Source organism: Phascolarctos cinereus, unplaced genomic scaffold (assembly GCF_003287225.1).
Source record: "Phascolarctos cinereus isolate Bilbo 61053 unplaced genomic scaffold, phaCin_HiC Scaffold_4;HRSCAF=312, whole genome shotgun sequence".
Classification (NCBI taxonomy): Eukaryota; Metazoa; Chordata; class Mammalia; order Diprotodontia; family Phascolarctidae; genus Phascolarctos; species Phascolarctos cinereus.
In genome coordinates this window covers 155,314,613-155,328,690 of record NW_027555847.1, presented here as the reverse complement: position 1 = coordinate 155,328,690, position 14,078 = coordinate 155,314,613, and the positions used below count along the sequence as shown (strand labels likewise).

At 39.3% G+C, this 14,078-nt stretch overlaps 1 protein-coding gene across 2 annotated transcripts in view; it reads right to left on the bottom strand.

The window, feature by feature from the left end:
* The window catches only part of NTRK2 (neurotrophic receptor tyrosine kinase 2), a 414,935-nt gene that overhangs the window by 154,929 nt on the left and 245,928 nt on the right, over positions 1-14,078 (bottom strand). The window lies entirely within an intron of this gene.

Sequence of the window (14,078 nt, the reverse complement as noted above, 5' to 3'; positions counted from 1 at the left end):
GCTGACACTCTTCCAGTGGACTCACCTGACTCTATGACCCATCCCACCAGTAATTCTACCAGTAAGCTCTGTAAAGACAGGACCCATTTCAGTTTTGCCTTTATATCACCAGCCCTTAGCACATATTCTGGCATATGATAATGGATGAGAAAATAAGAACTTGTGATTTCATTGGTTTGGGGAACTCTCAGGGGAGAAATTCCCTCTACTGATGCAGGTAGTTAACATAGCTTTGGAGAATTGCCTAGAGCAGTGTTGTCAAACTCAAAAAGAAATAAGGCCACTCATTGGCCATGTATAGACTTAGTTATAAAATGTAATGTTATTTTAATTGTATTGTATTTTCTTATTTTGTTAAATATTTCCTAGTTACATTTTCATCTGGTTTGGGCCCCATTCAGGAGTGTTGCGGGGAGGGAAGTGTCTGACACCTCTGGTCTGAGCTCTGTGAGGTTAATTGCCCAGAGTCAGACAGAAAGTAAGTATCTGAGGTGGGACCTGGCTTCAAGGTCCCCTCTCTCTCCACTACATCACCCTGCCTCTCACGCATAGTTATTATTCAGTCTCTTTCAACCATTTCTGACTCTTCGCAACCCCATTTGGGGTTTGCTTGGCAAATATACTAGTGGCTTGCCATTTCCTCCTGCAGCTCATTTTACAGATAGAAAACTGAAGCAAACAGGGTTAAGTGACTTGCCCAGGGTCACACAGCTACTAGCTGTGTGTAAGTGTCTGAGGCTGGATTTGAACTCAGATCTTTCTGACTCTAGGCCCTATCCTCTATCCATTGTGCCACTTAGCTGCCCCCCCCATGCATAGAGTAGGCACTTAATAAATGTTTATTGGGCTGAATAACCATATAGTATCGAACAAACTATGCACATTATGACAGGACCACAGTCTCATGTAACTCCTAGAAAAATTTGGATTTCTTTTACAAATTTGGGGCGAGTCCCATTGCAATACAACAAACAGTCTATGTATAGCAGCCTTGCAGATGCTATCAAGGCCTTATGCAAGATCTGTAATGGTCGTGGCATATTGCACCAGGACAGACAAGACTGCAGTCTAGACAAAATGCTAAATTTTCTTCATGTTGATCAGTCAGTGTGCCTAATTAGGAACATGTGAATTATAACTGCTGATCATCAGTGTGACAGGCATTCTTGTACACCTCTAATCTTAGGAGAAAATAGTGACAGACAAAGTTGAGCCTGGATCCTGCAGGTTTGAGAGGCTCTATTTTTCACAAGGACTATAAATATTTGTTACAACCAGGCTCCCTAATCAGTGCCTAGCATTTACTTAATATACCCCCAGTTTTCGCCTTCAACCAAGTGATTTGTCAGGGTCCTCATTTATAAAACAAGTTTCATTACCCAAACAAGACAACACTGTCTGAATGAAGCCATTGCTGGGTCATAAATTGAAGCTGCTCTGATATTTTTATTCATTTATAAGTGATGTTGGATAGGGTCTGCCTGATTTACTTCTGGTTTCTCTTGCCCAGTCTTATTTATGTCAAAGTAAGTTGCAGTAGAATTCATTAGGAGCTGAAATGCAATTTGAACAATTTTTATCAGAACACAGTGATTTAATCATTTCTTTACTTAAGCCCCTGTAGCTCTTTTCGTGTTCCGTAGTGAACAGAACACTGGCCTTGGAATCAGGAAGGCATGTGCCACAGTAGAAATAGTGCCAGACTCAAATCCAGGAATGGAATCAGGAAGACGAGTTAGAATCCTGCCTCAGACCATTAGTGGCTTTGCGACAGATAACAAATTATCTAACTTCTCTCTGCCTCAGTTGCCCTAAACATAAAATGGTCATAATAATATCACTTCCCTCACAGGGTCGTTATGAGGATCAAATGAGACTGCACATATAAAGGACTTTGTAAACCTCACTGCATAAATGCTAGAAGATAAAATAAACACAGGCTTGAATCCAACCTCAGGCACTTACTAACCTAGACTTCTCATCTATCTGGATCTCAGTTTTCTCATTTGCAAAGGAGGGGATTGGACTCAAAGACCTCTAAGCTCCCTTCCACCTCTAAAGTCTATGATCTTATGAGCTATGATTATGTCCATATCACATGAGCATTTTATAAAATTGCCCATCTTTGGCAGGGAGGGAAGGAGTAGACACTATTAAAAGAATCTCTCCAGGATTCCTTAAACCATGAGCACCAATCCACAAAAGGTTACTGCAACAACTATTTCCCATTGGCATAGCTTGTTTCCTCTGAGGAAAACCAACTATATTTCACCAAAATGATTTTTTGAGTTAAATTCTTTGCAGAGCTGCACACACAGTCTGACCCTGGCAACATGGAGCTATCAAGAGCATTGTGCCTAATTTAGCCTGCTGCGAGCCCTACATTGCTGGCTGAGCCCTTGCCTAACTGAATTACCTGATTTTCTACTGGAACAACCTTCCTTAAGTTATAAAAGCTGGCAGCAAGTTTGCAGAACATTTCAGAAATAAGATTGCCTTAGTCTTTTGCCTGGCACAAAGAGTTTCATCCTATCACGTACATTTTTTTTCAGGTACTTTTGAGCTTCCTCTTTCAATACTGGGGTAATGGTATGAAATTTTGGGAGAAAGGGTACTTGTGTTTTAGGGGGATCTGAAAATTATATAACACCACAGTCACTGTGCTAAAATAGTTCTTCCAAATTCTCTCCCCACTATAATTAAAAGGGGATAGCTATTGATGTTTCACTAACCAATCTCAGCATCCTGCTATTTTCAGTGCAAGAAAAACAATATAAAATTTTTAAATAAAAGATTCTGTGTGATTAAAGGAAGATTGTTTACTTATCCTTGATTCACCAACCATCCAGCAATAGCTGGGTCCCTCAGGTATGGCACTCCATCCTGGTGCTAGGCTGTCCCCATAGGTGAGGGAAACTCAACCCATTATATTTAGCCTGTTCCATACCATACTTCACATCCCATCCAATTATTCTAAGACACCAGGGCCTACTTGGCATGGATATCTCACCATCTGTCCTGCTACTTCACAGGTATGCCTTTCTTCCATCTTTTACTCTTACACTAAGAACATGAATCAAATCAATATCATCATTGCATTGGGAAGAGTTTGACTACCACCCTGGAAGTTCCCAAAGTATGGTCCAGGGACCTCTGGAAGTCCCCAAGACCCTTTCGAGGAGTGCACAAGGTCAAAACTATTTTTGTCATCACCATCATCATCATCATCAGATATTTTAATTTCTAATTTGGTAAATATTGATAGATATAATCCATATAAACAAAAGCTCTCTGGGATCCTCAACATTTTTAAGACTAAAGGGGTTCTGAGACCAAAAAGTCTGAAAACTTTTATCTGCCCTCTAGCTCCATTCACAGGGCTCATAATTCTTCAAACATATCTTGAACTTCACTCCCCTAACAGCAGCTGGGTGGGGCAGTGGATAATGCCAGTCCTGGAGTCAGGGGGAACCTGATTTTAAAATCTGCCTCAGATACTTACTAGGCATATGATCCTAAGCAGGTGGTTCAATCTTTCTCAGCATCAGTTTCCTCACCAAATTAAAAAAAAAATGAGGGGAGTTGGATTCAATGTCTTCCAGTCCTTTCCAGCTTTAAATCTACAACCTTATCTGTTGCCTTCCCCCACTAGAATGTAAGCTCTTTGAGGCTATCTCACTTTTGTGTTCATATCCTCAATGCCTAGCAACAGTAGGCACTTAACAAATGCTCGCTGATTGTTTGGCCTTAAGATTTAATAAATTATACGATAAGTTAGTGAGACCATCCTCCAACCTGAAATACACAAAATTGACATCTTTGTCTAAGTATGGAAAGTTTCAGCATCAAGTAACAGCAAACATTCTCAAAACAAAGCTGATCTATTTATAGCAGCTCTTTTTGTGGTGGCAAAGAAATGGAAATTGAGAGGACGCCCATCAATCGCAGAATGGCTGAACAAGTTGTGGCCTATGATTGTGATAAAATACTATTTTGGCTATAAGAAATGATGAGCAGGCAGATTTCAGAAAAACCCAGAAAGACTTACATGAATTGATGCAAAGTGAAGTCAGCAGAATCAGGAGAACATTGCATACAGTAACAGCAACATTGTGCAATGATCAACTTTGATAGATTTAGCTCTTCTCAGCAATACAATGATCTAAAGACAATTCCAAGGGACTCATGATGGAAAATTCCATCCATATCCAGAGAAAGAACTATGGAGTCTGAATGCAGATCAAAGAATACTATTTTCTCTTTTTTTCCCTCATGGTTTTCCCCTTTTCTTCTGCTTCTTCTTTCACAACAGGACTAATGTGAAAATATGTTTAATATGCTTATACACATATAGCCTCTATCAGATTGCTTGTCACCTTGAGAGGAGGAGGGGAGGGAGAAAAAAATTTGGAACTCAAAATCTTATAAAAGTGAATATTGAAAGCTATCTTTACATGTAATTGGAAAAATAAAATACTATTAAGTGGGGAAAAAACACAGCTGATGCCTGTGCACCTCCACCCACAAGAAGATCCAAGTACTACCTCTTTCTCTATTTATTAGATTATTATATGCTATTACCATTTAGAGGAAAAGGTAGAGAATTTTTTTTCCAGCACATAGGCCTCCCTTCATGTATGCCCCATTACAGTCCTATTATGTTCTTTCCTCATTACATGAAGGTGACATTGGGTTCTTAAGGCTCTGCCAGTGAAGTTCAAGCTCTGGCAGGTCTACCAAGCTGGAAAGACTTCAAGGGTAAGTCTGGTGACAGACTGTGTTCCTGGGCTTTCATAAGGAATGAGCCTGCCAAGTTCAAAGAGACTTATCCCCAGGTTGACCTTCTGGTGATGAATTGGTTGCCCACAGTAACACTTGAAGACAAGCTACTGAGTTGTAGAAAGGGAAACGAAACCAGTCTGTGCAAGCAGAGGAATGGTCTGCAATGGTAGATCTATGACAAAACTGGTCCTTGAAGACTTGACATATTTACACTAGGGTATACCAGGGAAAAATGTGCTTGTCCCAATCAGTCAATAGAGAATGAAAGGTTTGTTTCTTTTAAAGTATATTGAGTTGGGAGAGAGAGAAGACTGCCAGGAAGATTGTGTTCACTCTATTGCCCCCATCTGCATGTGAACCAAAAGTTTCACTGCCCTCATTGTTTTGGGGTGTTTTTTTTAGTTGTCTACACTGAGGAGAGAAAATAGACTGGTTTACACAAAGAAACGGGAAACTATCCATTCAACCTAGGTAAAAAATAAGAATGAAATGGATTAAGTTGACATGAGCACCTCATCAGTCCTTGTCCAATGGGGGGGAGAAAGTAGCTCCATTAAGCTAAACTGAATCAGAGGCTGAAATCTAAGAAGGGAGCCAATTTTTCACACTTTAGGTCACACGATGCAGGGCTCTTAGGGGATGATGGAGTGAGAGCCTAGGACTGGAAAATAAGACACATATAAAGCTTGAGGCTTGGCCAGCAAGCCACAGAAAGTTAATCATATAAACATCTAAGGGTAGAGAAAGATAGGATATCCAAAGACTGTGGAAATAGCTAGCAAATAACCAGAAGTTCTGTAGGAGTTGAAGGCGAAGAGTTAGGTAAGTCAGAATTAGTTCTGAGTGAAGCTGGCCTAGAAACTTACTAGTGCTGGTAATCATAAATTGCTGGCTAGCTTGGCAGGAAATACAGGTGTGGAAGAAAGGGACAGTGTCTGGCAAAAGCATCTCCCTAGAATAAGTGTTATTTGCCTAAGAACTTTTCAAAAATATATATATTTTGATAACTATATTTTAGCATACTTGATTTCCCTGGTAGCCCTAAGGGTTTCATTTTACATTTTATGCAATTAAAAACGTTATTCTGGAAAGGGGTCCATAGGCTTTACCAAACTTCCAAAGGACTTCTCAGCACAGTAATGATTAAAAGCCCCTACTCTAGAAAAGAGTTCTATTGCAACCAAGCAATTCAAAATAACTGGGGGAGAGTTCTCCAAAATAATAAGCCCTTTCTCTTTCATTTCTTTTTCAGAACCTCTTTGTCTCCTCTGGCACATCCATGCTCAGTTAATTGTTTAAAGCATAAAACCCCCAAGTACAAAGTCATCTTGACAGCATAAACTACATACAGAAGAGGTAAGCTGTAGGGACACAGCAATTTGAACTAGCAATAATATTAACTAATACTTATATAGTATTTTCAATTTTTCCAAATAGCTTATGTTCATTATCTCATTTGATCCTCACAACAATTCTGTGATGTAAGTGCTCTAGCTATTATCATCCCCATTTTCTAGATGAGGAAACTGAGGGCGGAGAGAGGTTAAGTGAGTTGCACCATATCACAAAGCTAGTTAAGTTTCTCACATGGGATTTGAACCTAGGTCTTCCTGATTCCAAGTCCAATTTACTGCCTCCTACACTACCTAGCTACCTAGCATGATGAAACATATTCATTCCTTGGGCTCTGGAAGCCATTTTCATGCTGCCATGCATCTGTGCTTCAGCCTCCAGCTCCAAGCCTGGGATCCATGTCTTCTGATTAATGAGTATTTACCAACTGTAGCCTAGTCCCACATGTCCTCGATACATTAGTTGTTTTTGCTGAACTATTTTTGGGTGTTGTTTCTTTATTTTGCATTTTTTGTCTTGAAAGGAAGGCTCACTGGAGGCAAGGCAACGTATTTAGAAATGAAGGTGATGGAAAACATAAGGCACCAATAAAAAAAAAAGAAAAGAAAATATATTGCTGTATTACTGGAAGGTCTCACAGACTGTGCCTGCAACTTAATGCAGTAAAAGGTAAATCCACAGTGGAAATAGAGGTAAAGAAGACCAGGCAGTCAAATCACTAGGACCATTTTTTTTTAATTGAACTTCTCCTAGTAATGAAAGACACATTGGGTGTCTACAAAACTGCCAGTAAACATTTAGTAACATCTACAAATGACAATAGCTTTAAAAATTTTTGCAATGACTGTCATTTGACTTCTTAGAATGACATGAGTTGTTGATTATACATTCATCATTCTGCAAAAGATTTGAAGGTAAGACGGATCTTACGTTACAGTTGTTAAACATTTACCAACACTCCTGCTTGGCACCAGTCCTCTACCCATAATGTCACACTGCTTCATTAGTTAAAAAAAAAAAGATTAACTCCTTTCATCTCATAGGAAAATGCTACTACGCATAAAAATGAAATTAATGAGATATATAAAATGGAGAAGAAAGAAAATAAAACTAATCAAACTGTCTTTGTAGGAAGAATTTTGCCCATCATTCAAAAAAGCCCTATTCTAATTAATGCTCCAACGTACAGAAGTCAAACACCATTAGCACAAACTCCAAGGAACTGTCTGAATTCTTTGGATGGTTGTATGGGTATGGAAATAAGTAAAGGCTAGGCATTGTTGTTACATGAAGATTTTCATTAAAATAAAATTTGCTGTAGTCGTCAGGATCTTGGGACATCACTGTGGGGTGGGGAGAGGAAAAAGACACAAGCATGTCTGTACAAGGGGGAAGATTTCCTCTTCACTTCTGGCCACTAGGGCAGCTGGAAGGGGAAGCCCACATTCACAGTTCTGAGAGTTCGAGGTGGGGGAGGATGGGAGGTTTGGGTGCATTAGATGGGGAAGCAACTCCAAGGCTTGTGTGTATATCGATTGGTTGTTGAAGGCTGACTTGTGTGCCCTGAAGCAAGCCAGCTTTCAAGGGGAGGCATTGGTTGGAATGAGAGCGCACTGGGTGTGCATTCATGTGAGATTAGGGAATGACAAGAAGAGGTATTCATTATAAGGGTGGTTACAGTAAGCCTACATTCAGAGTAGCTTGAGAGCTGGTGTGGGTGAGTGCAAAGGCTGTCATTTTTGTCATGTCCGACTCTTTGTGACTTTATTTTGAGGTTTTCTTGGCAAAGAAACTGGAATGGCTTGCCATTTCTTTCTCCAGCTCATTTTACAGGTGAGGAAACTGAGGCAAACAAGGTGAAGTGACTTGCCCAGGATCACACAGCTAGTAAGTGTCTAAGGCCAGATTTAAACTCATGAAGATGAAGATGAAGAGTAGATACACTGTACCATCTAGCTGACTGTACAAAGGTTTAGGGAACCCATTTGATATTAATGAGTTAAAGTGACACAGAGTCAATGCACTCAAAATGCATACTGAGATACACATTTTTTGACATGGCCAATGTAGGACTTTGTTTTTGCTTGATTATGCATATTTGCTACAAGGGATTTTTGTGTGTGTGTGTTGTCTTTTTTTTTTTTTCAAGTAGGGGAAGGGGAAGTAGAAGAGAGAGAAAATAGATGCTTGTTAATTAAAAAATAAATAAATAAAGTGGGACTGTGTGCGGGTAGGGGCTAGAGTTGCCTGAGGCCTGCCAAGAAGTTCCTATCCTACCTGAGTGTTATATAGTGTACAGGTCTAGGGCTTGTGAGAGGTTTCTAGTACATCTTTCCCTGCCCCCCTCACAGGGTACACTAGTGAAGCATGAACAACGATGAAGGGCTATAAAATCAGATCCTGTCCAGTCCAGTGTATCTGAAGCATGAACATCTAAACTTCTCCAGGTTTCTGTTGCAAAGGATATTGTCTGGGGAAAGGGAGGGAATGGGGCAGGGATTGGTTGACCTAAAGGCACTGGGTGAGTTACTAGTGATGGAGGGATTCTTCACCTTCAGAAACACAGCCCCAAAATGTCTTTTTGTTTATGAGCTTTCTTTTTTTTCCTGCTTGGTCTGTAAAAAATTTTTTAATGTATTTTGGTAGCTGCATTTCAACATAATGAATTTTGTAATCCTATGTATTTTATTTTATGCATTTAGACATGTTGTTCTGAGTGTCCATAGGCTTTACCAGATTACCATGTTTTGTAAGTAACCATGACAATGAAATGGTTAAGAATCCCTGTAGTGATGGGATTTTAATTCTTTTTGGAATTTAGGGCTGAATTTGGAGAGGCTGAAAAGCCCCTCCTTTTCTCTGTGTCCATCAGGTGAGAGGACAACTAAGAAATGTGACCTGAATTACCAAAGATGCCATCTCTACCACTCCAAGTTTTCTAATAATTATAATCTTCTACTCTACTTGTGCTGTCTAAACTTGGCAGAATCATGTGATGCTATTCTCATGAAAAACACATATCTTACTGGGGGTGCCCAAGGTATGACACAAATAGGCATACAAGGAAAAGGGGGTCTTACAAGGGGCTTGTGTTGAACGTTCTGTAATCTCCCACATTTATTTCAAGAGTGTTCTAACATTACCTCTTACGTTGACAAATACGTTTTGAGGAGACTTGTCCCTGGATGTTCTAAGTGTTAACAAGAGGAAAAGACCTTTGCTAGAATTGAGAGGTGCTGAAGCTGAGTGGAATCCTCACAGCCGAATAAGAGGTGCCCTAGGGTGGATACACAGTGGTCCAAGTAAGTATGAGTCCCACAACTGGGAGTCCTGAAGGATTGTGCCTGCTTCTAGAGTAAGGGAATTGAACTTTAATTGGAGGGTAACTGCTTTGGGAAAAAGTGACTGCTAAGTTAAGGTGGAAATTGCTAAGCCCTGCCTGAGTTGGGGTACTGTCCTCAAACAGCGATACTGGAGCTCGGTAAGCAATGATGAGAGAGTGTGAGTAGATGTTTTATATTTGAACAGCACATTTCTGAATCCTTGTAATTTCCCTGATGGAAAAGAAGTCACCCAAGATGGCATGATGGGAAAGTAAATGGATCTAGAGCTTGGAATATGTTTACCGAGTACAGTGGAAAGCACACTGATTCTGGAGTCGAAAGACCTGAATTCAAATCCTGTCTCTGATACTTACTCCATGCATGACTTTGGGCAAGTCCATTCACCTGCCCTGAGCTTCAAGTTTCCTCATCTATAAAATGGGAGTAGGAAATGAGTGTGTGGGGGGGGTAGGGGGATGAGGGGGGAGGGTTGGACTACATGACCTTCAAGTTCTCTTCCAGCTCTAGATCTATAATTCTACTAGGGCACTTTGGACAGGTCTGTAACAATGGCCCTTAACCTTCATAAATACAGCCCCAAAGTGTTTTTGTTGTTGTTTGTGAGTTTTCTTTTTTTCCTCCCCTTGGTTTTGTCTTTCATCCAATTCAATTCAACAAATTGTGGTAGTAGCTTGTAAAATCTTAGCCCCAGGCCTAAAGTTTAAGATGATAATTCTCCTAGACTAGACCCTTATTATCCCAGTGGGAGCAATGCCATTCATCAATGGCTGACTCACATTAAAAAAAAAAAAAGAAAAAGAGGCTCATGAATGGCAAAAGACCTATCAGAAAGCTGACCCCTTTCATTTCTGCTAATATGGAAACATAGACCTTTGCACTTAAAACAAGATAATAAGGCTGTGAAGAAGAGGGCAGAAAAGCAATTTATCCTTTCTCTGTTTTGCATCACACATCTCCTGTTGTGAATTCTTGTTTTCCATATGATCATTAATCAGAAATTCATATTAACTATGCCCATTATTATGCACAATCACAAATATTATATAGTTCTAACCTTGCATTGAAATCACCATTTAAGCCACAATTTAGCAATCTTACCGGAGTCTGAACAACCCAGTTTGCAAGTGAGAACGCTTGGTGTTCAGTCCTGGTTTGTTTGTTTTTAATCACTAATACGTCCTTTTGGAAAGGTTATCATCCAATTTGTCCCTCCCCTAGGAATCTTATTGATGCTATTTTTAAAAAGATTTTATCAAAAGCTTTGAATAATGAAAGAAATATGAGTAGAGGCAGTAAAGCAAGGTCTAGCACAACTTTTGCCATTGCCTCATTGTGGATCCTTGGCAAGTCACGTCTGTTCAATTAAAAAAAAACACATTTATTAAGCACCTAATATATACGGAGTCTTGTGTTGGGAAGTAGGGGAAGAGATAAAGATTAAAACAGCCTCTGTTCTCATGGAATTTAGGAACTAATAGGGACAGAGAGACATAAACACAAATAATTTCCTCCTTGAATCTCACTTTCTGTAAAATGGAGGTAGGGGATGGTGAGAGAGAAAGAGGGAATTTGAATTGGATGATCTCTAAAATCCTTACCAGTTCTAAAGTCTATGATTCTGAAGTCAAATAGCTCAAGAAAGAGATGAAAGTATATGGTGCAAGGATAAGCAAAATTTGCCAAAATTTTGTTGTTAAACTTCACTGCATGATTAGCAAGGAAGGCTTCTCATTTTCTGGCAAGATCAAAAAAAAATATAGATAGATAGATAGATAGATAGATAGATAGATAGATAGATAGATAGATAGATAGATTTACCATGCACATATGCTTTGTAGTTGGAGGGGTGAGGTTCAGGGTTGCAGTGGTTAAAGACAAACAATTTCACTGGAATAGGAAGGTGTGGGTTAGGAAATTCCCTCTACCAATGCATAGTTGCAACTGTTCTGGAACTTAGAATCTTTGAGAGCTGCCTGGGAAACAGAGAGGTTGAGTGAATTGCCCAAGGTCACCTAGGCATTATGTGCCAAAAACAGAATTTGAACCCCAATCTTTCTGATTCTGAAGCAAGCTCTCTAATCACTGCCCTGCATAGACTTTTTATTCCTGTTAATGACTTCATGTAACTGGATTGCTAGGATAGTCAAAAAATCACCACCATGCCAAGACTATCTCCATTCACTGTCAGTTTGGTTGAATGGATCTGATAAAAGTAATTTTTCCCTCTGCAAACATTAAAGCCGTTTGCTACTGTGTGGGGATATTCTGACCTTCATTTTGATCTAGATTGAAATGTAAATTAGTTGGAATACTCCAACACAGATCATTCTATCTAAAAGAGGAGTTGAAGTCCAAGACTTCAGTGTGACATGGCTATTCATAACAATTCCTTTTATAAAATAAAGGAATTGGTGGGGTGGGGGTGGGGAAAGCATTTTGGAGGAAAGGTGGGAAGAACTGAAAAGAAAATTCACAATACTGGGGAAGAAAATGAAAGGAGTTTATCAGACACATGCCATTTTATGATTCTGATTTTTGGTCAAAAGCTTTCAACCACACCTGGATTTCTAAGCCTCAGTTTCCTTATCTATAAAATAAAGGGGCTGGACTATATGGCCTCTGCAGTCTCTTCCAACTCTAGATCTGTGATCTCATGAATCCTTTGGCTCATCTTTGTTTTATAAATCTTTCTTAAGTTCAAAATGCTAACAGGAAGGGCATGAAGCCACAATAATTCCTCCAAAAAAAGCACAAAACACTGTTTTTAGAAAGAAAAAAATAAATATTCACATGTTTTTTAAAAACTTCACATTGAACTTAAGTCTGAATTCATCCTAAAAGATCATTTCTTAGATTAGGATTCAGGACGTCTTGTCCTCCCCCTTTTTCCAAATGGATTCCCTTTCCGGAAGTCCTGTCAACTTTTTCAATTTGGGGAGTGACAGAACATAAACACAGAGGAGTGAGGAATGCCAAGCTCCACAGATCATTTCAGGAGACAATACAGGGTTTTTGTACAATCAATAAATATATTGGATTACTGTCTACAAAATCTATGGTCTGTGCCAAAGTATCAGGCATCTGACCCCAATTTGGCTAAGATACCCTTCAGGCATAAAACTCAATATGGCATTTAGGAAATTGTACAGAATGTATCCACTCTTCATAAGTGGAGCAGGATATAGGAATAGGTAACTTGGAAGATGTTTTTTTTTAACTTTTGTCTGTTAGTTCTTCATCTCTTAAGCTATAAACTTTGAGGTCTTCAAATATAGATAACCATCATTGATAGTAAGAACCAGATGAAGCCAAAATAATTCCTGTTTTCAAGACCAGGAATGATAGAGATCTAAATAGGAATCACAGAAATCTTAAGAATTGAAATAAAACTAGAGGACCTTTTTAACCCTTTCTTTCTCTTACCATCTCCTCAAAAAAAGATATTTGAAAGATGGGGATAAGAATCCCCTCTAGCACTGCATAACACACTTTAACAAGAATGCTTAACATTACTTCCAAGATCAAATACAAAATCCTCTGGCTTTTAAAGCCCTTCCTAACCAGGCTCCCTCCTACTTTCCCAGTCTTCTTACTCTTTATCCCTTATTCCCTATTCTACAATTCAGTGGCATTGACCTCCTTAATTTTCCTTAAATAAGACATTCCGTCTCCCAGCCCTGTGCCTTTTCACTTGGGGCCCCCATGCTTGGAATTCTTTTCATCCTCATCTCAACTTCCTAGATTCTCTGGCTTCCTTCAGGTTCCGGCTAAAATGTTGTCCCCCCCCTTTTTTTTTTTTAAATCCCTACTGCTTGGCACAAGGGCTGGCCTGCTTAATAAATGCTTGTTGACTTAACCTCAATACTTCAAGGTAATTCAGAAAAAAAAGCATCAGCCCATTTAAATAAACTATAGAGTACTATATCTGTGCATATGTATAATCATTGTCCATCAGCAACATTCAAGAGGACATGGCATTGATGGAACAAGGCATGATTATCACTGGTTCTTAGACTGATAATCATGTATATCATAAGGAAATCATGTATAGCTCAACGGCGAAGGGGAGCTTAGCTGGTTAAAACACTGTGAATGATGCCAGGTGCTGAATTCCAGGGAGGGTCTGTTATTCTTGGTATGCTTGATTACTGTGTAACCTTCTTACTTTGGCGAGCTCCCTTTGGTTACAAAGGAATGGCCAAACTCATCTATCCATACTCAGCTGAATGTAATGGTATTGTGCTGGGGTTCTTAATCTGGGGTCCGTGGACCTCTAATGAGGTCATGGATAAATTTCAAGGCGTTACAGAACTTAGAGAGGGAAAAAAGTTACATCCTCATTCCGTTACAATTAGTTTCCTTTATAACCTTGTATATTTTATTGTATTCCTTAACTGTATTATTTTAAGACAAGTCTATAAGCTTCACCACATTGCCAAAAGGGTAATGACACAAAAATGCTTAAGAACTCCGAGGTTTAGTGAAATGAAAACAGTGCTTGTTTTGCATCAGGAGGCCTGGGTTCAAATTCCTGCTACTGATTTACCTAGATAAATCTTTAAATCCCTGTAAATCTCAATTTTCTCTTTTATGAAATGA